Here is a 26,148-nt window from a genome sequence, read left to right as displayed (position 1 = left end):
CTCTACGCCAGGATGGGCTGTGGGGCAGCACAAGCACCTCTGGGGTGGGGGCAAGGCCCCAGCACAGGAGTGTCTCTCTGAACTTTTCCTTCACAGCAGTCAAGGCCTAGGGTCCCCTCTGGGGCCTGGAGCTGGGGCTGGTCCCTGCTCTAAGGCACAGGAGAGGATGGGGCTGGGGCTGGGGGGGTCAAACTGCACCATTTTCATGCTAACAAAATTCTATGAAAAATTCCTACCACACACTGGAGTGAGGGGCACTGTGGCTAGTGGGAGGGGCACTGTGGCTAGCGGGAGCCATTGGGGATTTGGAAGAAAGGATCCTGCAGGGGACCCTATGGCTGTGGCAGGAGAGGGAGGAGAGGGGGGGCTGAGGTTGTGTAGGAGCCTGTGAAGTATCTGTAATTTAGCAAACTTCTTGCAGTTAGAAAAACCCTTTGTGCTTCATGGTTTGCTTCAGCTGGTGGTACAACCCTTAGGAGAGTGGGTAGAAGATGCAGGTGGCAGGGCACCTCGCAGCTGTTTCCTATTGCACCCAGCACTCCCCCTCCACATTGTTCTGGCCAGTGCATTGGCTGGAGGAGCTCTGAGCTGAGGGCACTTCCCCCCAGCCAGGTTCAGTGACACCTGGGCTAAAGGGCTGTGTCTGTGGGTGCAGCCAGCTCCAAGGGGAACACTCACTCCCACCTCTCTGCCAACCCTGCTCAGCTGAGAGACCCACCTGGGGTTGGACATCCCTCTCTGTGCAGATATTCGGGTTCCCTGCGCCATCTTGTCAGTCTAGCCAAGTCCTGCACCGCCCACCTCCCCCTCCCCACACACACTCACTCACTCACTCACTCTGCCTTGTCACAGGCTGTTACAACAGGAAGAGCTTTTCTACACAGAGCATCCAAAAGCCAGGAGGAGACAGACTCACGCTGGAGGCTGCCTCCACAGTGCCACCAAGGTGAGAGCAACATGGCAGTGGGTCTGCACCCATTGGATCCCTGAGATTAGACCTATTGGATCCCCTGCCAGGGCCTGGCCAAGATTCCTGGTAGAGGGTCACCAAGGTGCTAACTGGCCCTGTGTTTCTCAGGCAAGGAGGGCAGCGGGGTGTCTGTTCTATGGTGCGTGGGGTGCAAGAACAGAAACTGGGCTCCACCTCCCGGGATTGCAGCTGCCTGGTCGGTCTCAGGGGATCAGGGCAGGACTGTGTCCTGCAGCCTACGCTGTCCAGCCTCCTGTCACATGTTCTCCACGTGTTGGTGCCCATCTGCTGCTGGGCTACAAGCTCTTCTGCTCTGACTCAGAGTCTGAGACGCCCGCGAACCGCTGAGGGTTGCATTTGCCATATACCTTTGGGGAATCTCCACCTGTCTCTTACTCCCAGCCGTACAGCAGCAGCGGGCACATTACTGCAGCCCCAGAGAGACATACGCTGAGTATGCAGCGTCCCGCTGAAACCTCGCTTGCTCTGCCCCCAGGGTGAGCCGCCTGCAGTCTGTGCCCCGAGTGGTACATGAGACACACACAATCTGCTACCTCCAAAGAGCAAACAGTGCAGTTACACTGGCCTGCCAGCTTTCAGGGCTCTCCTCAGGCACTGCCTTGGTTTGCTCAGAGCCAAGGGGCTGAATTATACAGGCTGGAGCTGGGTCCTTTTCGTGGAGCTGAGCCATAGGCAGCGAGCTCTAGTGGCTGGAGCAGGACTCAGAATTGGAAATCAAGCCCATGGTCAGATACCAGTGCCAATGGCCTCAATTTGATGGGGATGTGGCCTACATTGTGCTACGGAAAAATGGCCTAACCTGCTCTGTTGATGGCAATGGGAGCTGGCCCTGGCGGCAGAGGCCCGAGTGAAACGACATTCAGAGTCCGCCACGAGGAGCGGGGGTCAGCAGCCCTGGTGTGCCATCGGGAGGAACTCGGCCCCTGTCTGGTATGTGGAGGGCTTTAGGGACTCCCACGCATGTAAAGCAATGTTTATGAACCATTTGATCTCCCCACAAAATGCATATAGTCTGTGATGGGCCCGTCAGCCAGCTAATATAGAAAGGCACTCAAAGGTGTCCTCCCAGCAGACCCCCCACCCCCAAAAACCCAGTCCAATTAACAATGATTTTGGTTGCTAGTGAGCCCATGCTAGTGAGCCCCATATATTTGCAAGGCTGCGTTCAGAGATGTACTGGGGCCACTCAGTCTGGCTTTGGCTGCTGTTGAAAATATTTAATAAACCCTGGGACATGAATCACTATCAAGGACCCTGAACATTAATTTTAGTCACAGTTGGCCACTCTGTATCACCCTATAAACACCTCTCCGGTTTCAATTAACATTTCTCTATCTCCTGTCTCACTGAATATTATATTTAACTAATTTAAGAGGATTGGTAACGATAGTTTTCACACTTCACAGGAAAGCATAATGAAATAATTATACCTGTGCCCATGGAAAGCATGAGGATATTGCATAAGGAGCTTTAAAGTCATTTGAAGTAGAAACTTCTCCAGAAGACCTTTGTAGGAGCCCTGACTCTTGGGTCTTCTACACAGATGTCTCCTCTTGTCTGCCCTGTGTCTGTCTGAGGGCTTCCCATTGTGCCCATCCCTAGTGCGCCCAGGCAATCTGGGTAAACTGAAGTTGCCCGGCCTGCCGGAGGCACTCCGCCCCAGTAATCCAGCATGTAATCCACCCTGGGTGCTCAAATGAGCGAGTCTCTGCCATCCAGCCTGGAGGTGCTGAGCACATGGGTTGCTGTGGCCAGGACAGGCTGGGAGGAAGGAGCAACGTTCCTAGTGAACAGAGGGTAGACAGCAGAATTTTTCATGGCTCAGGCCTCCGTTCGGTGTAGGCTCAGTAAGGAGCTGGGCAGGGCCTCACACTACCCAAGGGACAGGCACCTTTGGGGAAGAGGCAGTGGCTCAGCTATTACTCAGGGCTTTCTCCAGGCTTCAGGGGTGTAGAGGGGCCATTCCTGGCCAGGAGAGGTGGGTGGCTGATGCAGTCTGAGTCAGCATCGGGTTCACTGTTTCTGTGCATTCTGTGCATTATACTCGGTTCATCTTTCCTGCAATTATGACGAGAGCTCTTGGCCATGGTGAGCGTCTGGGGCCGACATCCGGACAGTGCAATTGGGCGTGACAAGCAGGTGCAGTATGAAGCACAGCTTTGGGGGTGATGGCAGGAGAGCAGAAGGTGGCCTGTAAGAAGTCTCTGCTGTTGGTGACTGGACTTAGGGCGAGTGCTCAAGCCCTGTGCTGTGAGCTGGAGTTCGTCCGTGAACCATGATGGCCCTCTCAGTCGCAGTGGAAGGGAGAAGTGGCTTGGGCCGAAGCATGGCGGTAGCAGCATCAGGTCATTCGAATGCTCTGCAGCCTCTTGTCCATGTGGTTGGTGATTTGCTTCCCAGGCAGGCTGAAAACAAAGGATTTAAGGGTTTTTGTGGGCAAACCAGAAAGTGCCTGGGAGAGCAGGGGGTCAAACTATGCAAAGGGAATCTTTGATGTTCCTAGCGTCCACTCCTGGAGATCAAATCTAGAGAGTCTGGGTACCCAGGGTCTGTGTGACACCTGGGGGCAGGGGGAGGCAGAGGGTACGTGGAGGGGGCAGTCTCTGGGAGAGCTGACCACTCTGTGGTCAGCAGGTCCATTAATGGCACTAGGAAAGCTCCTTGTCCGGAGAGCTGCAAGCCAGCAGAATTCCTTAGCTGTTCTACCCCGGGATTTGCAGACCACGTGTGGACGGATGTTCAGAGGTGCAAACAACTGAGGTTGCAGAGGAACAGGACAGACGCTCTGCCTCCTCTTCTATCCTTTCTGCCTTCTTCTGGGATCTGGCTTCTGTTGACACAGCTTATCACCTCTTCCCCAACCCTTTCCACGCTGCCTGATATGGGGGCATAACCCCCTGGGATCACCTACCAGCCATGAGCCCTTTGCTAGTACATTGAATCCTGCTGCCCTCTCTTAATTGTCCTGTTAGTGTGACTGGAGATCTCCAGGGCAGGGACTGTGCTGTCCTCTGGTGCCGTGCAGCATCATCTGGCACAGTGGGACCCTTGTACGTGACTGGGGCCTCTGGCTGTTCTCAAAGGCAAATACCAGCAACTGCAGCCACGCTCACCCAGGGCCCCTGAAGGCTCTGCGCCTGCGTGGGACACTATGGCTCCAGGATCTCCAGCTGGGCAGCACAGGGCTCTGCCTGACCGACTCAACATAGTCCAAAAGTGCTAACAGTCAAAGCGGATCATAGTCAGTGTCTCAGAAGCAGGAAAACCATTGGAAAGACAGTGGGCCCAGTAGGACACCAGACATAAGGGGAACAGGCGAAGAGCGCTAAGTCCATGGTTTGTTTGGATTGCTGCTCTGGGGTTACTCTCCATGTGCAGGGAAGGTGGAGCATCTTCTTGACCCAGCGGTGTCAAACAAAAACAAATAGGTGATGGAACAAATCTCTCAGTGGAACTGCACAAAGGCTTCATGAGCAGATGGCATCGCCCAGGCGTTCTGGAGGAACGAACGACGAAAATAACTGAGCTGCTAACGAGCAAACATAATTCATTGTCAAAGCATCTCCTGTTCTGGAGGGTGGCCAACACTGTACCCAGCTACAGAAAGGGTGCAAAGGGGGGTCCTGGTAATTACAGGTTGGGGAGGGCTTCTGCTGGGTGATCGCTCCAGGGCTTCCTCCCGCTGCAAATGGCCATCTGAGAGTGACCTGGACCAGGAGACCAGACCAGCCATGCCCAGGCTTGGAAGTATGTAAAAACACCTGCGCATGCACATAGGCACACACCCACCTGTGTGCATGCCCCTGCATCCCATGCCAAGAAATAACCCCCCTTAGCGGGTGGCCCTGGCATGTGACAATATTTGATCCAAGCCCTAACAGCCACTTTTCAGCTCCTTGCTCTGGGTATCAGGCACATGTTACCATGGAGCCTGGGCACTTTGGTGGCATCCATGATGTCCAGCACCTTAAAAAGAGCCCCAATCCCTCAGCCTGCACCTCAGATTTCCACCGGGGCAAAGCCAGTGCAACGTGCATAATGCTTCCTGACCACCCTGGTGTGTGCCTGCCACCCAGTTTGCACCGGTGTGCATGGCTAGACAAGGTGCTGGAGGGGGGCAAAACAGGCCAAGTGTGGTTTAGTTCTGACTGGAATGAAGTGCCCAGGGAGGTTGCAGAATCTCCGTTACTGGAGGTTTTTAAGAGCAGGTTGGACAAACTCCTGTCAGGGATGGTCTGGATAATATTTAGTCCTGCCACGAGTGCAGGGGACTGGACTAGATGACCTCTCGAGGTCGTCCCTTCCAGTCCTACGATTCTATGATTGACCTGATGGACCCAGGGGAGTCCAGAGTTGTTCTCACGACCCTTATCTCTGCTCCTTCTAAGCTACATTTCTCTGTGTAAAGGTGGAAGCAAGCACACCTCAAATGCATCATCACTACGGCTATTTTTAATTCACAGAAATTAGCCCAGCAGGAGTTGAATTCTACTAAATTACCTTGTCTGGAAAAAGAGAGCAGGACTGGGGGGCCTTGTCTGATCAGTGCAGTCTGCTCAGTGGAAAAGAAAACAGCCATGTGGGGAAAGGCTGGGCTGGCGCATGGAGCCGAGTCGTCTCCTGGGCGGCAGGCCCTTGGCAGTCTATGGGCCCGCCATCTGTGTCTGTGATAGTGACTGACCCCCAGGGAGGACAGCTCCATTGGTGGGGAGTGGCTGGAGATTCGCTGTAAACGCTCCCTTCTGTTCCTGCTCTGAAGAGCAGTTGGCCTGGGCTGTCAGTCTTTTTAAATGACTGGAAGGTAATTTGAGGAGCAGCGGGTGTTAAGCAGACTGTAATGGGATCCCAGTGGCTGGAGAGAGTCCATGTGGGTGGGAGCTTTTCTGATCAGGGGAGAAGCCTGCAGAACCCCACCAGCATGGGAAAGGGAAGGAGAAGGGATTCAATGTGGGTCTGATCCTGTATTGCTCAGCCACTGGGGACACAGTGCTGGTTCTGCCCAGCCGGGCACCTGCTGTGGGAGCTTCACACGCACTGTATCCAGGGCTAGGCAGGATGGAGGCCAAGTCGGTAAGGGTTGCCGGAGCACAAGGGCCAGGCCACTCCAAGTGTTTCCTTGGGTACGATCTGGCTCCGATACCTGCCTCACGCAGATGCAGGCATCAGCCCCTCACCCCCAGCACTGTCTCCTCGTCTCCCCAGGGGTCTGGGGGGGGGGGCAGGGCTGGGATTCACACTGGAAATAAGGCAAAAAAAGTAAGCGTGGGAGTAATTCATCATTGGGCCAACTGACCCAGGGTCCTGGTGGATTCTCCATCACTTGCAATTTTTCAGTCAAGCCTGGATGTTTGTCTAGGAATTGTGGGGCCGTTCTCTGGCCTGTGCTGTGCCGGAGGTCAGACTACATGATCACAATGGTCCCCACTGGCCCTGGGGCCTGTGAATCGGTGATGCCCAGCATCCCCTTGGCCCTAGCTGACAGAGCAGAGCAGAGAGCTGCTGTCACTGGCCTGCAGAGCAGAGTCCCACAGGGCCAGCGAGCTAGGAAGACCCCGTGCAGAGGCACCAGGACTCCATGCGCATGGCATCTTCCCCAGCAGATTTCAAGGGAAGCCCAAGGTTTATGGGCTGGACGCCCAGTTCCTCCACATGACGATGAACTCCAGCCCACATCCTGCGGGAAGGAGCTGTGCTGCAAGGAGAGCCTCGCGGCCATTCCTGGTCCCTGCCTTGGCGTTTCCTGATCTGACCCAGAGCCAGGGCTCAGTGGCCTCTCCATGCTCTTCTGACCGATGGCTCTGCCAGCTTTGGGCTGGTTCTGGGCTGCAGAAGGCGGGCGTGGGCAGTGTCTGAGAGGAGTGCACTTCTCACAGGGAGAGCCCCTCACACACCAGGGCTCGAGTCCAGCACCTGACGGCATTGCCCACCCTTAGCAGCACTTACAGCCACTCTTCAGGGAGCCACGGAGCAAAGAGACGAGGACTGGTGCAAAGAGGAACCAAGGACAATGTGCTGGGTCTCTGTAATCTCCACAGGGAGGGGGCAGGTCCAGGCCCAGGGCCTGCAAGGCGAGGCGGGATGGGGGTTTTAGGCCCAGCCCCTGTGAGGGGAGGAGAGATGGGGGTTCTAGGCCCAGCCCCTGTGAGGGGAGGGGTGCCTATGTGCGGGAGCTCTAGGCCTAGCACCCCACAAGGGAAGGGGAAGAATGCATGGGGCGAGATCTAGTCCCAGCCCCCTGTGGGGTTTATATAACATTTTGTCTCCTGAACTTCCCCAGATACAGAGGTATTTGGATCTGTGCTTTTGCCCAGGCCCCCTCTAGGTAGCAATAATCTAGCTATTGCCACACCTTGTCTTGGCCCCTCATCCCTCTGCCCAGAGGCCAGGCAGCACTGAGATGAATTCACCCAGGGATGCTGATCTGAGATATTCTGCACACACTCACTTGTGAGGGTTTCTTTCATCTTGTTATGCCAAAAGAGACCGCAGTTCCTTTAAGGCTTCAGAGCTGCCTGCATAGCGCACAGAGCAGGGACCCTTCACAAGCGGCATTTCCTGCTCTGATCTCAGCTTGGGTCAAGGTTGCAGCCCTGTGATCTATAGAACCTTGTTTAGTAAATCACAAGCTACTGAAAAATACCCAGATTTGCTCCCTCTGGCTCCCGGCAGCATCTCACTAATATTAATAAATTGGGCCTGTACATAGGCAGGACAAAGTCATCGGAAGGAGAAATAGCACCATATATCTTGATGTGTGGTAGCGTTTTATTGTGTGGTAGTGTTTTATTGTGTCTAGTGCACTGTATTTATGCTCAGATCTGTCTTCCCTCTCGACCACCCACACACCCTTGTAAGGACGAGAAGGAGAAAACTCACCCTGATTTTAGCATCTGCTCATGCAAGAATGTGGCAACTTCTCCAGGTCTCTGGGTCATTGAAATGGAGCGCGGCTTCTCAGTCTCCTATTTCGTGCTGACTTCCCCCACCCGGTCCTGCTTCTCTGGTGCCAATTCACCTGCCCGGAGTAACGCCTGGGCTAAAGGCCACAGAAAAGGGAAGGAAGATTATTTGAGAGAGAGTCTAAAAGACAGACTTGTGGAATAAAGGAGGGACATTTATCTGCATTCCCAATGGGCAAAATTGCTTCATTGCAGCACCCATGTAAACTCACTGCATCTATGGATTGCATGGCATTTGTTTACAAACCACCCTTTTTCCTTAACATCAGGCCTGGATTTATCTGACTTGATGTAACGAGTCAAATCATGAATGTGAATTAGTACCCAAGTATCCAGCGTAAAATACCTGCTCCCTGCGGGGGGGGCTGGACTTCCACTCTCCACCCTCTGGCATGTTGCAATATTGCACTACTATGCATTTTTAAAACTCTTCTATGTGCTGCATAATGAGCAATGACCATATTTAGTCCCCTAAAAGATTGGGATTAGGAGATGTCATTTTCCAAAGCTATTGCCAGAAACTGTGGGCTGCCTCAATTACTTTTAAAAAACCAGACAAGCCTACTGTTGTTTGGGGAGTATATTGTAAATGCTGGAGAGCTGCCTGGCTGAGGAGAGCATGCAGAAGGACTTTTGAGACGTGGGTCCCAATGATGGGCAGATTGGCAAAGGACTATAATGTGTAACTCCTGCACTGCGTGCAGAGACCCTTGCGCTGCCTCTTGGCACATAAGAGCAGAAGGAAAGACCTCCTCTGGCTCCTGGCTGGCAGCAGACACCCGGCACTGCAGGCAGGAAGCTGCTAGTACAGGGGTGGCCAAACTTACTGGCCCACTGAGCCGCATACAACAGTCTTCAGAAGTTCGAGAGCTGGAGCACACCTGATGGGTGTCAGGGCTCGGGGCTTCAGCCCCACTCCTGCTGGAGCCCCAAGCCCCGGCAGGTGAGCACCACAGGGCTGAAGCCCTGAGACCCTCCTCCCCGCTGGACAGAAGCTCCTGCTCCACCACCCCACTGCAAGGCAAAGGTCCATCTCCAATGGGCACGTTTCAATGTCTGACTGTCCCACCCATCTGTGGGACTGACCTGAGCCCCATCACCATAATGTCTCAGCACTCAGTCTTTAATGCATTCACCCCACAATGCCCCACAGGAAACACACATACTCTGTAGGGCTATTTCAGCTGGAAATTCTTTTAGTAATTTCCTGTTCTACGCTATGGTGTAGGTTAGCCAGGCCCTGTGAGAAGGTTGCTGCACTTCACCCCCACACTGACTGTCTCTCAGTAGCAGAGGAGGTGATAATGTACTGTATAGGGAACATTTAGGAAGGGCTTTGATGATCTCACTGTTGCATGATCCTCCCTCAGGAATGAACCGCTTGGGTTCAGCTTTCCCACAGACTAGTCTGCAGCGTAGAATGCACCAAATTGCCCAGACCTGGGTAACTGGCCTCTCACATTTGTATAACGAAACGGACAATAGGAGACAAGTGTCCTAAGAAAAGACTGCTTTGTGCATCAAAGGGTACCGGCGTTAATAACAGCTTGGCTGAAAGTGTAATTTAGTATTTAGGGTTAGACTCTACTATAAGGGGTGTATATTTTTGATTAGGGATTTGAAATTAACTGAGTTACACTGTGACAGAGTGTTTGTTTCCATACATTACACAGAATACCTGTACACAAGGGAAGAGGTTTCTGAAACTGGCAAGTGATTGTAGACAGAGATACATTATATCGTCCATCCCATAACATCATCAGTGAATCCATCTTGCTGGTGACACCTCCATCCTTACAGATTCTTGCTGATTAGAACCTGAAGCAAGTTGCAGTTGCTGCACCAATGGTCGAGTGTGTATTACGGCATCCTGGTATCAAAGGCATCACTGCATCTTCATGACTCAGACCAAGCTGGAATACACGTATCGCTGTCCGTTCCAGGGTGCAGAATGGCAAACACCTGCAAGCGGCAGGGAAGATCTATCACTTGGAGGCCCCAAAATGTCTCAGAGCACATATGTTAAAGAGATAAAATAATTTTTTTCTGATTAGATACCAGCACTTTATTGACTAAAGTTTAAAATTCTCACCCTGCCTCAATCCATCTTTGCAACCACTGCTGTACTTTTTCATTTTTACTTTGGAGAGGATGAAAATGCAGGAAGAGTAGATAAAGCATTTACCTTATTTGAATTTCACTTATGCCCCATAATTCTTTGCAGAGGTCAAGGAGAAAATGACAGGTGAAAAATGTGCTTTTGAATCAGCAACCTGAAGGCTTAGGAAAATACATTTCCACACCATTAACATATAGGTTGAGAGGAAAAAAGCCGGCCTAGCCTGCTGAAGCGATAGTGCGGGATGCTGAACGGCATGGCCCGGACAGTCAGCAAGAATACAAGAGGCACAGAGATTTAATTGGTACATTGTAAACAGTCCATTTTAAACCCAGTTTATGTTTTCATGGAAGGAGTTTAAACCCTTTCCCGCCAAACAAATAACCCAAGTGAGCAATATCAGAGCCACGCAGAACTATTTGCCTCCTTTCTGCAGTTCCCAGCAGTTTTGATTTAAAGTCAGTCACGCTGGAATTTAAGGTCTTGTCCAAGTGGAGAAAATGACCAGAAGAGCTATTGTGGAATAAGCTGCTCTGCAGTAGTGATTCTGAAAAACCATGTGGGCCTCTATTCCGGAACAAAAGTCAATTCCTTCTGGAATATTTAGTGCACTTCCAAAGCAGAGTAAATATTCTGGTACAGAGTGTCCACAGGGGGAGCTAGTCCAGAATAGCTGTTTTGGGCAATTTCCCTGTGCAGGTTAGCTCTGAGAGCCACAAAACCTGGGCCAACAATCTTGTATGGTGAAGTGACATAAAAGTACAATTATTAATTATTATTTAGTTCTTGTGTTACCATAGCACCTAGGAGAGCTTAAATTTGGGCCAGCAGGGGAGGTCAGATTTGGTGCCATCCCGTCTTTTGCGTGCACTCGATCAGCTGTATTTATGTCACTGAGGGCCTTTTCTCTAATGTGGCTGCCGCAGACTCACCCCGCCTGGATCCATTTATTCGTATTTATTAATTGTTTGATTTTCTACTGAATCTCAGCGCTGCCTGTTGTGACACTGTTAAACTGCATCTGCGGTGTCCTGAGGCCAGCTCCTGCTGGGTCGATTGCAGGCTCAGTGTCTACAATTAGCACAAGTTAGGGAGTCTCGTTAATTAGTGGCTGAACAGCCCGAGGTGCCATTTATTTTCTTTATGAACAGAGCATATTGCAGTTTAAGACTGTGGGAGCTATAAATAAGCTCAGGATTCACTTGGAGTCTATCACAGAGATTTACTGAGTTACAAAGTTTTAATTTGACTAATGAGATCCAACTTTCTTGCTGCACCAGACTGTGGGCTGTGTATATTAATATCACTTACTGAAAACTCCGGAGAGGCGTCAGAAAGCATCTTGAACGGAGAGTGGCAGCAGGCACGCATTCCCACCCTACGCCCCAAAAACAAAACAACAACTCAAACCAGCTTTAGGATTTAATTACGCAGATATTTTGTTGTTCTTTAGAATCAAGATCTCATATAATCAGGTGGCCCATGTGCAAAATAAACACGAGAAGTGAACATGCACCAGATCCCAGGAAGTTTGTCATCATGTATCAGTCCTCTGATTGTTTCAGGGAATACACCGAGAGGCTGACCGTCCATGCCACTCTGCAGAAGTGAATCTCCAGGGATACGAAAGCAGCTGAGCCCAGAGGGTCCCAGCATGTACAGTAGATTCCTTCAATACAGGAAAGACACATGAAAGGAATTGACTCCCCCACGTCTTCAAAGCATCAAGGCTGAATTCAGATGATTTTAAAGTCCACAATCAGATCTGATTTTTCAGCTCCGTTCTCTGAAATCCCAGCAAATTATGGCTTAACCCTGACCTGGACAGCTCCCCCGTTGTCCTGGCTAGAGGAGAAGGCTGTGTTCTGATACAGCCCCTTCCACCCAGACACCTCCAGCTGCTTCACCAAAGAGGTTAGGTAGCATCATACTCATTTTACTGCAGGGAAAATTGAGGCACAGAGGGGGGCATAGCTTGTCTGAGGGCATAGAGCGAGTATCAGACTCTAAAACGAGCCCAGGGGTCCTGACTCCCAGCCCTTTGGTCTAACAGGAATGTCACTTCCTGGACACTCAGATGTTTCCAGACTGCGCCCAGAATCCTGGGGTGCCTTTGCTGAGTCCCTGGCCCAATGTCTGCAGCCCCTCTGAAGGGAATGGGCCCCTGTGTTCTGTGGCACAAGGAAGAGACGTCATTAGCCCCTCCGCACAGTGGGCTGGGCCTGGCAGTTCAGACCTGGCACCTCCGGGCCTGCCATGTCAGTTAGGAAAGTTAAAAAACTTGCTTGAGCCCCGGCAGCTCTTTCATTGCAAATGAAGGACTGAAAGCTGCCCACTCCCGACAGATTTCTCAGTATCTGTGTGTGAACCTCGGTCTGGCCCAAGCAGCCCTAATTTTTGAGGGTTCTGCTTCCTGTATGTGATTTTGAGCTCATTGTGGCAGCTAATCATCCCCTTTCTGATGGAAAATAACAGTAATAATTACAACAATGTGCCATCACGTGTTCGTGTTTAAAACTAGAACCCTGTCTGTTGTGCTGTTTGCTGTGTCAGAGCCACGAGAGTACCTGGAACATGCTGACAACCCAAACTTCAAGGGCTGCTTCATCAGGAGATTTTCTGATTTTTTGGTCACCGTTTGGCAAGAGTCCTGCCTCACCCTGCTTGCAGCTTCTCTCCATCTTTCTCATGGCCACAAACACCTTGTCTTTCTCTCTTTGTTAGTTCTGTGGTACCTACCCCCATCCCAGTGCAGGAGAAGTACCATAAACCAGTTCTAGTCAGGTCTTTCCCAACCCATCACCAGACCAGTGCCAACAACTCTTGCAGATAGTATTATCTACTGTTCGGCCAAGTCTGTAGAATTCACACTTTTATTTTGTTGGCTGGCTTGGACATTATTTATGTACAGGTTTCAGAGTAGCAGCCTTGTTAGTCTGTATTTGCAAAAAGAAAAGGAGGACTTGTGGCACCTTAGAGACTAACAAATTTATTTGACCACAAGCTTTCGTGAGCTACAGCTCACTTCATCGGATGCATTCAGTGGAAAATACAGTGGGGAGATTTATATACATAGAGAACATGAAACAATGGGTGTTACCATACACACTGTAACGAGAGTGATCACTTAAGGTGAGCTATTACCAGCAGGAGAGCGGGGGGAAAAAACCTGTTGTAGTGATAATCAAGCTGGGCCATTTCCAGCAGTTGACAAGAACATCTGAGGAACAGTGGGGGGTGGAGGGAGGGAATAAACACGGGGAAATAGTTTTACTTTGTGTAATGACCCATCCACTCCCAGTCTCTATTCAAGCCAAAGTTAATTGTATCCAGTTTGCAAATTCATTCCAATTCAGCAGTCTCTCTTTGGAGTCTGGTTTTGAAGTTTTTTTGTTGAAGAATTGCCACTTTTAGGTCTGTAATCGAGTGACCAGAGAGATTGAAGTGTTCTCCCACCGGTTTTTGAATGTTATAATTCTTGACGTCTGATTTGTATCCATTTATTCTTTTATGTAGAGATTGTCCAGTTTGGCCAATGTACATGGGGACAATGTATACCTTCAAATCAGTAGCACTGCTATGGGTACCCGCATGGCCCCACAGTATGCCAACATTTTTATGGCTGACTTAGAACAACGCTTCCTCAGCTCTCGTCCCCTAACGCCCCTACTCTACTTGCGCTATATTGATGACATCTTCATCATCTGGACCCATGGAAAGGAAGCCCTTGAGGAATTCCACCATGATTTCAACAATTTCCATCCCACCATCAACCTCAGCCTGGACCAGTCCACACAAGAGATCCACTTCCTGGGCACTCCGGTGCTAATAAGCGATGGTCACATAAACACCACCCTATCCCGGAAACCTACTGACCGCTATTCCTACCTACATGCCTCCAGCTTTCATCCAGACCACACCACACGATCCATCGTCTACAGCCAAGCTCTGCGATACAACCGCATTTGCTCCAACCCCTCAGATAGAGACAAACACCTACAAGATCTCTATCAAGCATTCTTACAACTACAATACCCACCTGCTGAAGTGAAGAAACAGATTGACAGAGCCGGAAGAGTACCCAGAAGTCACCTACTACAGGACAGGCCCAACAAAGATAATAACAGAACGCCACTAGCCATCACCTTCAGCCCCCAACTCAAACCTCTCCAACGCATCATCAAGGATCTACAACCTATCCTGAAGGACGGCCCATCACTCTCACAGCTCTTAGGAGACAGGCCAGTCCTTGCTTACAGACAGCCCCCCAACCTGAAGCAAATACTCACCAGCAACCACACACCACACAACAGAACCACTAACCCAGGAACCTATCCTTGCAACAAAGCCCATTGCCAACTGTGTCCACATATCTATTCAGGGGACACCATCACAGGGCCTAATCACATCAGCCACACTATCAGAGGCTCGTTCACCTGCACATCTACTAATGTGATAGATGCCAGCATGTGCCAGCAATGCCCCTCTGCCATGTACATTGGTCAAACTGGACAGTCTCTACGTAAAAGAATAAATGGACACAAATCCGATGTCAAGAATTACAACATTCAAAAACCACTCGGAGAACACTTCAATCTCTTTGGTCACTCGATTACAGACCTAAAAGTGGCAATTCTTCAACAAAAAAACTTCAAAACCAGACTCCAATGAGAGACTGCTGAATTGGAATGAATTTGCAAACTGGATACAATTAACTTAGGCTTGAATAGAGACTGGGAGTGGATGGGTCATTACACAAAGTAAAACTATTTCCCCATGTTTATTCCCCCACCCACCCTCCACAGTTCCTCAGACATTCTTGTCAACTGCTGGAAATGGCCCACCTTGATTATCACTACAAAAGGTTTTTTCCCCCCCAACTCTCCTGCTGGTAATAGCTCACCTTAAGTGATCACTCTCGTTACAGTGTGTATGGTAACACCCATTGTTTCATGTTCTCTATGTATATAAATCTCCCCACTGTATTTTCCACAGAATGCATCCGATGCAGTGAGCTGTAGCTCACGAAAGCTTATGCTCAAATAAATTTGTTAGTCTTTAAGGTGCCACAAGTACTCCTTTTCTTTTTATTTATGTACAGTATCATGCCCCTATTCCAACCCCCCCTTGCAAACCTTAAGAGGGCAGTTGTTAGACAGAACCCTAATCTCCAGTGGGTTGGACCTCTTCAGAAAATATGACCCTACACTACCCCCGCTGCTGTGAGTTTTTGCCCTCGTTTTACCTCCTCGCATACAGGGCAGGGGGAAACTGATCTTCAGCACCCCAATTTCCTGCTGATTCAGAGTCTTTCATTTCAACACAGCAACAAACTTATTCATCGAGTTGGGAAAGAATATTTTGTATCTTCACCTTTGCTGCTCCAAGAATGTTTGCTCTCAATTTATTTCTGTGCCTCTTGTCTTCTCAGCAATTGCATCTCTTGCTCCAAGTCCTGCTCATTTTCTGTTCCTTATTGTGATTTTTCTTTAATTTCATCGCATCCCCCGCACTCCCCAATCACACATTTCATCTCTTCTGCTTCCCTGTTTCCTATAATATGTGATTTCTTTATCTTAATTGTATCACCCAGTCATCTGGTTCCAGGATGGCATCTCTTTACCTCACACTAAAGTCCCTTTAATCATTACTGCTTCTGGCATGTATAATAATAGCAGACACAAGTTGTTAGCTTTCACCTTCCAGTTACATTCACACATTTTTAATGTAAGGATTAATGACAACACATACACTGAAAACCCTCCCAGATGACAACGCCAGGCAGACTGGGAGAAGAAACCTACCGCTCCAGCGTTCTTCTCCTCTTGGGTGATCAGAAACAGGCGATCAAGGCAGCAATATGGAAATCCAACACATGCCAAGTGGGGTGGGGGATTTCCTCCTCCAGGAACAGGGACCTCAGGTGGGGCCCTGCAACTTGCAGGGTGGCAGGCAGGCGGGTAGTGCTCCTGAGGAGGCAGAGCGCTCCTGGGCTGGCTGTAGCCAGAGAAGCCCACTAGCTGTGTAGCCCAGCTCCTTTGGATGACAGAGTCCTCGCCAACACATAAAAATCTGCATTTGCTGCACCCCACATTCCCACCATGGCCTCTCCCTCAGCCCTGCTGCTTCACACAGAACCCTGCAGCTCCCACGCGAACCCTGAATGAAGGAAGTTCTGTCCTCCCCAGCCACCCCCAGATTCTGAGGGGCCTGTTTGTGCACACATTGTCCTCGCACACGGGAGGCTCTTCTCCTGCAGCTCCACCAACCGGGCCCCTCTGAAATTCCCTCGTCTGCAGAAAAAGAAACTTCTGGGAGTTTTGCAAATTACAGAGGAAATGAAAAGAGAAACTTCCCTGCCTCCCCGCACCGCCCTGAACTGGGCTGCACCATCTCTGCACAGCGCTCACGCTCAGGGTGTGTGGAACACTCACTGCCACCGATCCAGTGACAGAACAGCAGGGCTTGGGAGAAATGAATCGCGAGCAGGGTGGGATCGTGTTACACTATAGAGCAGGCCCTAGCAGGCCTCTGGGGATGAATAACTCAAGCTTACCCCCTCAGGTTTAGTGTGCATGATTCCTTGGTGAGCAGCGGCGCAGTGATTATCAGGAATGCAGATAGACGAGACACCAGCAGCAAAATTTCGGAACAAGCTTCTGGAGCTGCTGGTAATGGTCAGTGCATTTCTGCTGCTCCCAGGAGGCTGGAGGCTCCCAGGCTGGTGCATTTACCTGGTGATTATCTTTGCCCAGTGGAAGGCAGAAGTAAGGTGATAACTATGTTCTTCAATTGTTTTCTTCTGTCTGTCTCTGCACGAGCATCCACGGTACTAGTAGTAAAATGTCGCTGTCTCCAGTCTGCTTAAGCAGATGTTCGTGCTGCTATGCTAACCCTGGTGCTTCACAGTACCTGCTCCACTTCTCCTCTGGACAGCCATAAAGACCCCGCACTAGGGTATCTGCAAGATACAGTCACTCTGGACAGTTCTCTGAAAACTTCCACGCAACGTACAGCAGTCAAAAGGGCTAGCAGTATGTTAGGAATTATTAGGAAAAGGGATAGAAAGTAAGACAGAAAATATTATAATGCCACTATATAAATCCATGCTGTGCCCACACCTTGCATAGTGTGTCCAGTTCTGGTCATCCTAGCTCAAAAAGGATACAGTGGAACTGGAAAAGGTTCAGAGAAGAACAGCAAAGATGATCCAGGGTCTGGAACAGCTTCCATATGAGGAGAGACCAAAAAGATTAGGACTGTTTAGCTTAGAAAGAGATGACTATGGGGGGACATGAGAGAGGTCTATGAAATCATGAATGATGTGGGAAAAGTGAATAGAGAATTGTATTTACCGTTTTACGCAATACAAAAACCAGGGCTGACCGATTAAATAAACAGGCAGCAGGTTTAATACAAACAAGAGGAAATACTTTTACATACTATGCACAACTAACCTGCGGAACTCATTGCCATGGGATGTTGTGATTGCCAGAAATATAACTGGGCTCCAAAGAGAACTGGATATGTTCCTGGAGAGGATAGGACCATCAATGACTCTTAGCCAAGATGGTCAGGGACACAAGCCCATGCTCTAAACCTTTGACTGCCAGAAACCAGGAGTGCATCACTCCATAAGTGTCCTAATCTGTACTCTCCCCATGAAGCTCTGCGGGCCACTGTTGGGGACAGGCTACTGGGCAAGATGGGGCATGGTCTGACCCAGTATGGTGGCTCTGAAGTTCCTAACTTAGCTGTGCAACGTCTTACCCTATGTATGGAGGAATCTTCAGAAGCTGGGCAGCAGTTTCCCTTCATCGGGGCATGAAACAGGAGATCTGCTTTGTCAGATACTAAATTTACCATCTAGCAATGCAGCAAATCCTCAAAGGCTTCCTTCGTACCCCCAGTGGAAGGCATCTTGCTTGGAATGGGTCCCCGATGAAGAATTATTCTCCCTTAATCGAAACTATTCTAACTTCTGGATAGATCAGGCTAATGGGCGCAGAGCTTGTGAACGAAACGTAATGAAGTGAGCTGTAACTCACGAAAGCTCATGCTCAAATAAATTGGTTAGTCTCTAAGGTGCCACAAGTCCTCCTTTTCTTTTTGTGTCTAAGTTTGCGTGCACAGAAATAATTTCTATGCTAAACATAATTTCAGTGCCACTGATATAGCTAGTACAGTAGAGGAAAAGGCGCTAGGCGAATCAACAGACATAGCATCTACCTTTGTGCTCTCATCTGCAGCCACCAGACAGACTGTTAACAGGATCTTGACTTGTTCTGAGGTGGGTCTGTTACACAAATCCGAGGATATTGTGCTGTGCTGACCCTGTATAAATCAGACGTGCAGTGGAGTGTCGTCTGGATTGGTCACTGGATTTGAACAAAGACAGAGCTAAACTGGGGTATGAACAATGTAGGGTAATGGATTCTAAGTTAAGGAAGGGGACTATACAACAGGAAGGCTGACAGAACTGGGATTATTTAAGATGGAGAGAAGCCCTAGAAGGGTTGCCAAAGTTGCTGTATTTCAGCTAACTAGTAGACACTATAAGAGATTCTTACTTGTCTGTTTGAGGTCCCTGGACAGCCCAGAGCTAAGGGACAGAGGTTCCAGTTCAGGAGGAATATGCTGTGTGCAGCTCTAGGGCAGGGACCATCTTTTTGTTCTGGGTTTGTACAGCGCCTAGCACCATAGGATCCTGGCCTGATGCCTAGGCACTACGATAACACAAACAATAAATAATAGCAAGGTGTTATTCTACAGGGAGAGGAGCTCTCCCAGCCCCTCCATACTGACTATGGAATTGTGTGCTTGGGGAGTTGTTTTTGTTTTTCACCTCCTCTGGAAAAACTCTGCTTTACCAGGCTTTAGAAAGTTTAAAATGTCGTCACTTTAAAGGTACGCAGACGAGGGCAGAGCCAGGGGTGGAGCAGCTGTCAAACATTTCCAGACATGAAGGCCCCTCGGCTGCTTCTGAACTGGAACAACTTTGTACATACAGGAAAAGAGGGGAAGCCTTTGTTTGATGATTAGAAAGCAAACAGAGGGTATGCAACTAAAGGCGAGTGATAAGAAGTAAACAAGAGCATTAATTCTCTGAGATGCCTGCACACCCATGCCAGGAGGAGGGGTAACAAGCAAGGAAAACTCACCGGAACACTAAATGATGCAATTTTGACTCACCAGCCTAACTGGAAGGTCATGTTTCCCACAGCCGCTTGCTAATGCAGCTTGGGGCACAACGTGCACAGGGAAGCCAGACAGGCGAGAAGGTGGGTGTTGGCGCTGTCAAAAGTATTTACAAAGCCAGGGAAGCAGGATTTGATGATAGTCAAGAGGGAAGCAGTGAGAAACTCTGGGTAACGATACATGATATGAATCTCAAAGGAGCAAGTGCACTGAATATGTGGGCTCAGTCCCCCGTGCTGGGAGACAAGCAGGACAAACACCTCCTGGACCAGCTACCAAGAGGTTTGAAGCCACCACACTCGAGCGGGACATTAGCTATCCAGACACCAGCTAAGTGACAAACACGGCTCATCATGCGTTGCCGCAAAGTCCCAGAGAGCACAGCTCCATGGAGCAGAGAGTAGATGCCCGGGGAGCAGAACGCATCCTGGATCTATGCCTGTCCCGGAAGGGAGAAGCTGACCGAGGATGAGAGTGCACTGGGGGGTGGGGGAGCAGTGGCCAGGAGCTGAATGGAGGGTCACAGAGCACAGTAGGACTAGGGGATCAGCTTCCAGAGAGTCAGTGGGTAGAATAAGAAGTGTAAGGCCCCATTGTGCAAACAGTTGTTAGCACTTCTGCCCTCCCTCCCAAGTGGGGGTCACATGGGGGAGACAGACAGCAGGAAACATTTGCAGGACTGGGCTGTCAGTGAGTAAGGTGTCGCACAAAGCAAGGCAATCCATCAGTGAAAACGTGCTGTGTGCAAATGAATTTCTGGGCCAGAGAATCTGGTTTGCTGAAAATGCACTCTGCTCCCTGTGGGGTTAGAACGAAACGCTGCTTTCCCTCTCTGAAGGAGAGTCTCTGAGGACACCAGCTAGTACCAGAACACTGGGCTTTCAGGGGTCATGGCCAGTAGGTCTGATCCACTGGTAATGAAAGCACCCACTGAGCCTCCGTGTTCAAAAATCTCCGCAGCTTGGAGCTGCTCTAAGGTACTGAAAGAACTGAACAGTGACAATGCTCGTCTCACGCCTCCTGATTCACACACATGAAATGCACACGCTGGTGTGGTTTAAATTCTGTGTATCCAAGACATGCTGATGTATTCAAATATTTCTTACATGCAAATAGAACTCCATGTAATCCATTCCCAGCAGCCATAACTTCAACTGACAGCTACTCAAAACGGGGGGAAACAGCTGTGGGCATGACAAACACAGTGAAACACACTGCTAGCCACCGTGGAAAGAGAGGAGGCAAGTGCTGGGTGAAACTTTGACGGACCAGGAAAGGCCAGGTCTGACTGTAAAGAGCTAGGGCTGTGACCCTGAGCCCCAGGGATCAGCATTTCTAGTCTCCCCTCTTTAAAACAAGGGCAGGAGGCTCAGCAGGGGCAACAAGGGCCCCATTCTGGAGCAGCGCGGGCACCAACGAGGAGTCTTCTGGGATGTGACCAGCATTACAGGGCCACGTTCCCTCCATTCTGTCTCCCCCATTACGGGGCCACATTCCCTCTATTCTCTGACCCCATTACAGGGCCACGTTCCCTCCTAGAAAGACACTGCCTCTCTGCCAGATACATTCCCAACAGTGGAGCACCATGGGCCCAGCACTGTCCCGCTCAGCCTGGTTCCTTTGGGGCGTGATGCTTCTGTGCAGTGGTCACAGTGGCCTGGTGCTGTCAGCCTGGTTCCCCAACACGTGTGTGTTCAGGATGCCTAAACCACAGCAAGCTGCACATCCCCTGAAGTCCGTCCTTGTCACCACCTAAGCCTATTTCTCTTCCCTGCCTGGGGTTCTTGGCATCTACTTTTCACTCCCCATTGTCCCTTTCCATTGCAGATTTCCCAGGAGCCCTCTCCACCCAGTGTCCTTGCTCTGCCTTCTCCTGGCGAACCTGCCACCAGTGCTGGGCTCCCTGACCACATTTACCCTGGGATATTCCTTTTCCAGCTGCCAATCTGGAGGCCAGAGACACCGAGCTATGCAAAGAGCTGTGAGCAGGCACACCAGCCAGGAACGGTCCAATAAAACCCAAACTGCAGTTCAGCCCAAGGCCCTTTCCTCCAGCCACACTATTAACAGGGATGAAGAGGATCAAAGTAACAAAGGACTCTGGCAACAGTCCAGTCTGGCCTTTTCAGGTACAGTAAACTCCCCTCGGCAGGGCCCCATGAAAGGGCTTCCCTCAAAGTGTAACTCAAACCTCATCTGCCCCCATACTGAGCTCAGCCTAGCCCCTATATAGGTCCCAAAGGTGGTCACCTGATTCCCTGGGCACATGACCTTTGGGCGAACGACAGGTCCCAGAGTATCTGCTCTTAAAGGTCCCAAGGCCACACGTTTGGATCATTTCTGTTCACCTGTATCCTTCCTAGTCCCGTATCCCTCAGAAGAGAAGTACGCAGAGATCTCACCTCTGTTCACCAGCTCTACCCGGCAGAGCACAGTACCAGCAGCCACTAGGGTCAATGGCACATGTAGGGATTCATAGCCAAAGCCCTCTTCAGATTCACATCTACTGACCGAAGATAACTGTAGGCTTTGGGTCCCAGGGAGAGATGTTGAGAACCCCCCCTAACCAAACTATCATGCAAATGACTGTCTCCGCGAGTCTCATAATTAACTTTGTCCCTCATAAAATGCAAATGACCAAACGGTTTCTCTTCAGAAGGGCCCGTGTGATTTGCACATCTGCTGTTGCCAGTGATTGATCTTCTCCTAATCTTGGACACTGTTTTATTGCCTCTGTTCACTAAAAAGGATTCCATCTTCTCTGAAGCATCTTCCCTTACAAATTGCTGCAATCAGACCAGCTCTCACTCAGTCCATCAGTTTGAATTTCCCTGCTCTCAGAGCTCTTCCCCGAGATTCCCAGCACATCCTCAGCCTGAAACCGACTGAGTTCTTAATGCTTATTGTTTATTATTGTTTTATTTGTATTACCATAGCACCTGCATGTGATCACAAGGTTGAAATGTGATGACCAGTACCACTACCCACCTGGTAGTCTGGCTTTTACTGTTCGGTGCTTCTGATGAGAGGGGCCCTAAGAACACTGTCCCACACAGAGCTTTGGTAACACATTGTGGCTGATGCTCAAAGGTCTGGCAATAATTTATGTTTCTTGGTGAGGGAAATTCACAAAAGAAATGTAGAAAGAGCCACATCCCAGCTGAATGTGTATGCAGCGGAGACCAGCATATGCAGAAGGAGGATGAACTAGCTCCTACAGAAAGGAACAACAATGCAGATCAGAAGTTGATCACTCTACTTAATAGGCATCCCCAGGGGTTTTGCCATACCAAGCTTGGAAGGCTGGGGGGGGGTAAGTCCCAGCAGCAATTTGGAGTCATGTGGCTCTTCCCTAATGGACCTTGAAGAGTGGGGCATGAGCACAGCACCAGAAGTTGATACCTGGAAAGCGAGCATTGCTGACAGCAAGCCAAACGGTGGTCAGAGGAGAGGGTGGCTTTCATGAGATGTACGTGATTCACTTTCCTGCTTTCTCTCGCAGGAAGGTGAGCCTCTCTCTCCCATTTCCCTCATTCAGAGTGTCGGTCTAGACATGGTAAGCAAATCATGTGTTTTGCTTTAACTCTGTTTTCTCTCTGTTCTTAATAAATCCTGGTTTTGTTAAGATCCTTGTAACCTGGGTAATGTCATGCCGGTGCAGCTGTCCCAGGGGAGGGAGAGCCTGAGGGAGCACCAAGGAGAAGTGCTGAGAAGAAGAGAGTTTCCAAAACGTGCACTCTCCCTGTCTCAGTCCCGGGGAGAAGAGAGGACTGGCGGGGTGCTGGACACACGCATGCGCTATAAGAAAGGAAGGTTCCAGATCTAGGTCCGGCCAGCGAGAAGGAGGTCAGAGCTAACTTACTGTACAGTGCAATCCCCCGCCTCTCATGGGACTTGCTCCCAGGGGCTGAAGGAAGAGCTGAATGGCAGAAGACGATGCAGGCAAAGTTGTGATCAATCCTAGTGCCGACGCCTGGGGAACATGCTGGTCAGGTACACGCTGCAGAATTCAGTCCATTCGCTCAGTTTTGATTGTGGTGTCTGAAAAGGAGAAAAAACAAATTTTCAAGCTCCTTGTTGGCAGCTAGCAGCAGTGTTCAGTGCTGGGAACAAGACAGGCCTGGAGCACGACAGGAAGCACAGAAAGAGGATGAGCCTTTGGGCTCGTTTATGAGGAACAAAATACTTCCTGGTCCATGTGCTGACACGGAGGCAGCTGTTTCCCCACACAAACCAAGGCCAATCATCGTTCTGTCAGCTGGGCTGTTCCTGCCTTAGACAGGGGTTCAAACATTCTTAAACATCCACTACGCTGCTAAGTTACTTGTGGCTGCTAAACTGTACTCTCTGCTGGAATGGACAATGAACGTCAGTGCTTGCAGAGGACAGCCTTGATGGGGCAGAGGGAGAGAGAGACGGGAGGGAGTTGTATGCCAGCATCACCGTTCAGCTTTCTTTATGTCTCACAGGGGCCATGCCATTACCGAAGCTCTAAACGTTTTCCTCTCACCAGCCCTTTGTCTTGGATTTAAGTTGCTAGTTGGCTTCTCTTAGGCAAAGCTTTCCTGTGAGGAACAGATATTATGTCTACACCGCAGAGAGCCCTCGGGACATGGGGCACTAGGGGTTTACACAGGAAGAGAGGGGTGACTTTGCACACAGGGCTGGATGCCCTGCACCCGCTCCAGCGGAGGTGTCTGCACCAAACACCACAGGAGCAACAAAGCCAATTCATTTGCAACCCCAGGGGCCAGTCAGCGCTTGTGCCCATTAATAACACTATGTGTTCCCAAAAACACCCCTTGACAAGCAACCCCTGTGGCAGAGAGATCGCGCTGGCAGGGGCTGCGTAAGCAGCATACTTCCCCAGACCTCCCCAATGGCCTTCTCCCTCATCCAGATGTCTCCTCACCACTCTCGTCTTCCCCAAAGCCTTTAAACAGCAACCCAGCCCCTCCAGGCCCAGGAGGTGCATGCACCAGTGCGCGGCCAAGTGCCTCGGGGTTAGACTGCAGGCTCCTTGTGATGAAGACTTTGTTGTTCTTTGTCATTCTCCGTAGCCCAGCACTTCAGCTCCAAACCTCCCCGTCTTGCTCAGCTCTTTTCCCTGTGCCCATCCCTGCACTGTCTATAATAAGCAACAGCCACCGCAGCCATTGTGCTGGAGGAAGAGCAGTAAGTTTAAACACAGGGCGTTGCACTCGGGGCACGGAGGGCCTGACTCTCAGGGGCAGCACCCCCTGGCTTCAGCTGACATCACCACCATTCAGCACCTCTGAAAATCATGCCCACAGTGTCTCAGGTTGGTCTCCCAGGAACCCAGGATATCCAAAGCACTGAGCAGACCCCATTATTTTTATAACCTTCCCCATCCAGACTGTCTGAGACTGTGAGTTCCTTGTGCCATAGACTGTCCTTTTCCATCTTTGTCCAGCTCCCAGCACAATGGGACCCTGCTCTTGACTGGGGCATCTAGATACTAATGTCATGTCGATATTTATTACTTTTAATAATAACGTTACTTTGCTTACTGACTCTGGATTCTGGCCGTTCCCACCCAGGGGACTCAGGCTTTCTCACCGAGTATTTAGGTTTGTTAAAAGGCTTGAATGAAATAGGAACAAATAAAGGGTTAATCAATCCTGACACCCCACATAACGTTGGCTTCTCATTGTGCTCGGTTCGATTGGCTCTTGCTTGCACTTGGCTCTCGCCATGAAGCTGTCAGCTCTGCTGGTTTATGTGAGCCACGGATCAAGAATCATTTAGTCACACAAGAACTTTCTGAAACCGTCCCTTGCAGCTAATTAGCATCATGCACTGGATCACTAAGAACACGGCCAATAATTAAAGATCAGAGCCAGACTTGCAAACACGTGGCCATCTCCTGTACAGCCGGATGTAGGGGGTGAGGTCTCCTCTGGCTGGAACTTATAGATGAAGTTAGTTGTCTTCCAGTTTGGGGTCTAGCTCCGGGGTGCCTTCCCAACAGCTCTTCCCCAGTCCTTGCTCTGCTGCTGGCAGGGAGCAGGGCCAGAGCTCTCAGGGTGGCTGATGCTGGCGCTTCTCCAGAACCAAGTGGCTGTCTTGCCTGGAGACCAAGGCACGTCTCCTTTCTGTTAGACTGTTAGTAATAGCAATATTTCCCCAGGTTATGTCTGGAAACATTACAAATGCGGACAGTGCAGCAGGCTGCCCTAATCTCGCCAGCTTGTGGGGAGACTGAGGGTGCTTGAGGGGCTGGGAGGAAATGAGGGAACCACCCATGGGTGCTGGAGGTGGCTGCCTCACAAAGCTACAAGAGTGGGTGCACTTCTCCCATGAGGTCTCTGCACCCTAGCCTCTCCCATTAGCCACAGGATCAAAAATGCATTGACAGAACCCTCGGAGGTTTGTCAGCCAAAGCCACCACATGGTCTTACTGCTGTAACCCTCATCCTCCCTCTCACCAGCCCTGTGCTTGTTACCAAGCCTCATCACCTCGCATCTGAGCTCAGGTGCTCAGCAATCTGGGACAGGGGCCTTGCCATGTATGTGTCTGTGGGTTGGAGCTAGGCATGTTCACGGTGCTGCAAAATAACAGCAAATAGTTCCTGGAAAAGGGACTTTTCAGAGGTTGAAGAGCAACAGCTCTGCTGGCTGCTGTCGTGCCTGATGTTGCCAAGTGCAGATCAGCTGTTGCGAAAACAGCCAGTTTTTAAATCTCTCTCTCGCTGTTACCCTGAGCCCTGTAGTAACTATAGTAACAGAGCCCTGGATTTCCACATTCAGGTGGCTCTGCAGCTGCTCGCCTAGCTCTGGTGAGTGCGAGGCCATGGCATGCGTCCTCATGCAGCATCAACCTCTGCCGTTTTACGTGGCCCAGGGCTTTTTAATGTCAA

At 50.3% G+C, this 26,148-nt stretch overlaps 2 long non-coding RNA genes across 2 annotated transcripts; one reads left to right on the top strand and one right to left on the bottom strand.

Annotated features, from left to right (window-relative positions):
- Positions 1-378: 378 nt before the first annotated feature.
- LOC122462049 lies at positions 379-9,712 on the top strand. Its single transcript, XR_006284383.1, has 3 exons — positions 379-946; positions 5,017-5,022; positions 9,624-9,712. It is a non-coding gene; the product is annotated as an uncharacterized LOC122462049 (long non-coding RNA).
- LOC114020355 lies at positions 2,179-23,454 on the bottom strand. The gene is made up of 4 exons (XR_003565190.3): positions 23,130-23,454; positions 9,629-9,912; positions 7,868-8,027; positions 2,179-4,487 (listed from the first exon to the last, which is right to left on the bottom strand). It is a non-coding gene; the product is annotated as an uncharacterized LOC114020355 (long non-coding RNA).
- Between the last annotated feature and the right edge of the window lie 2,694 nt (positions 23,455-26,148).

This window comes from Chelonia mydas, chromosome 10 (assembly GCF_015237465.2).
Source record: "Chelonia mydas isolate rCheMyd1 chromosome 10, rCheMyd1.pri.v2, whole genome shotgun sequence".
Classification (NCBI taxonomy): domain Eukaryota; kingdom Metazoa; phylum Chordata; order Testudines; family Cheloniidae; genus Chelonia; species Chelonia mydas.
The sequence above is the reverse complement of the archived record's forward strand: the minus strand, read 5'-3'. Positions and strand labels throughout refer to the sequence as shown.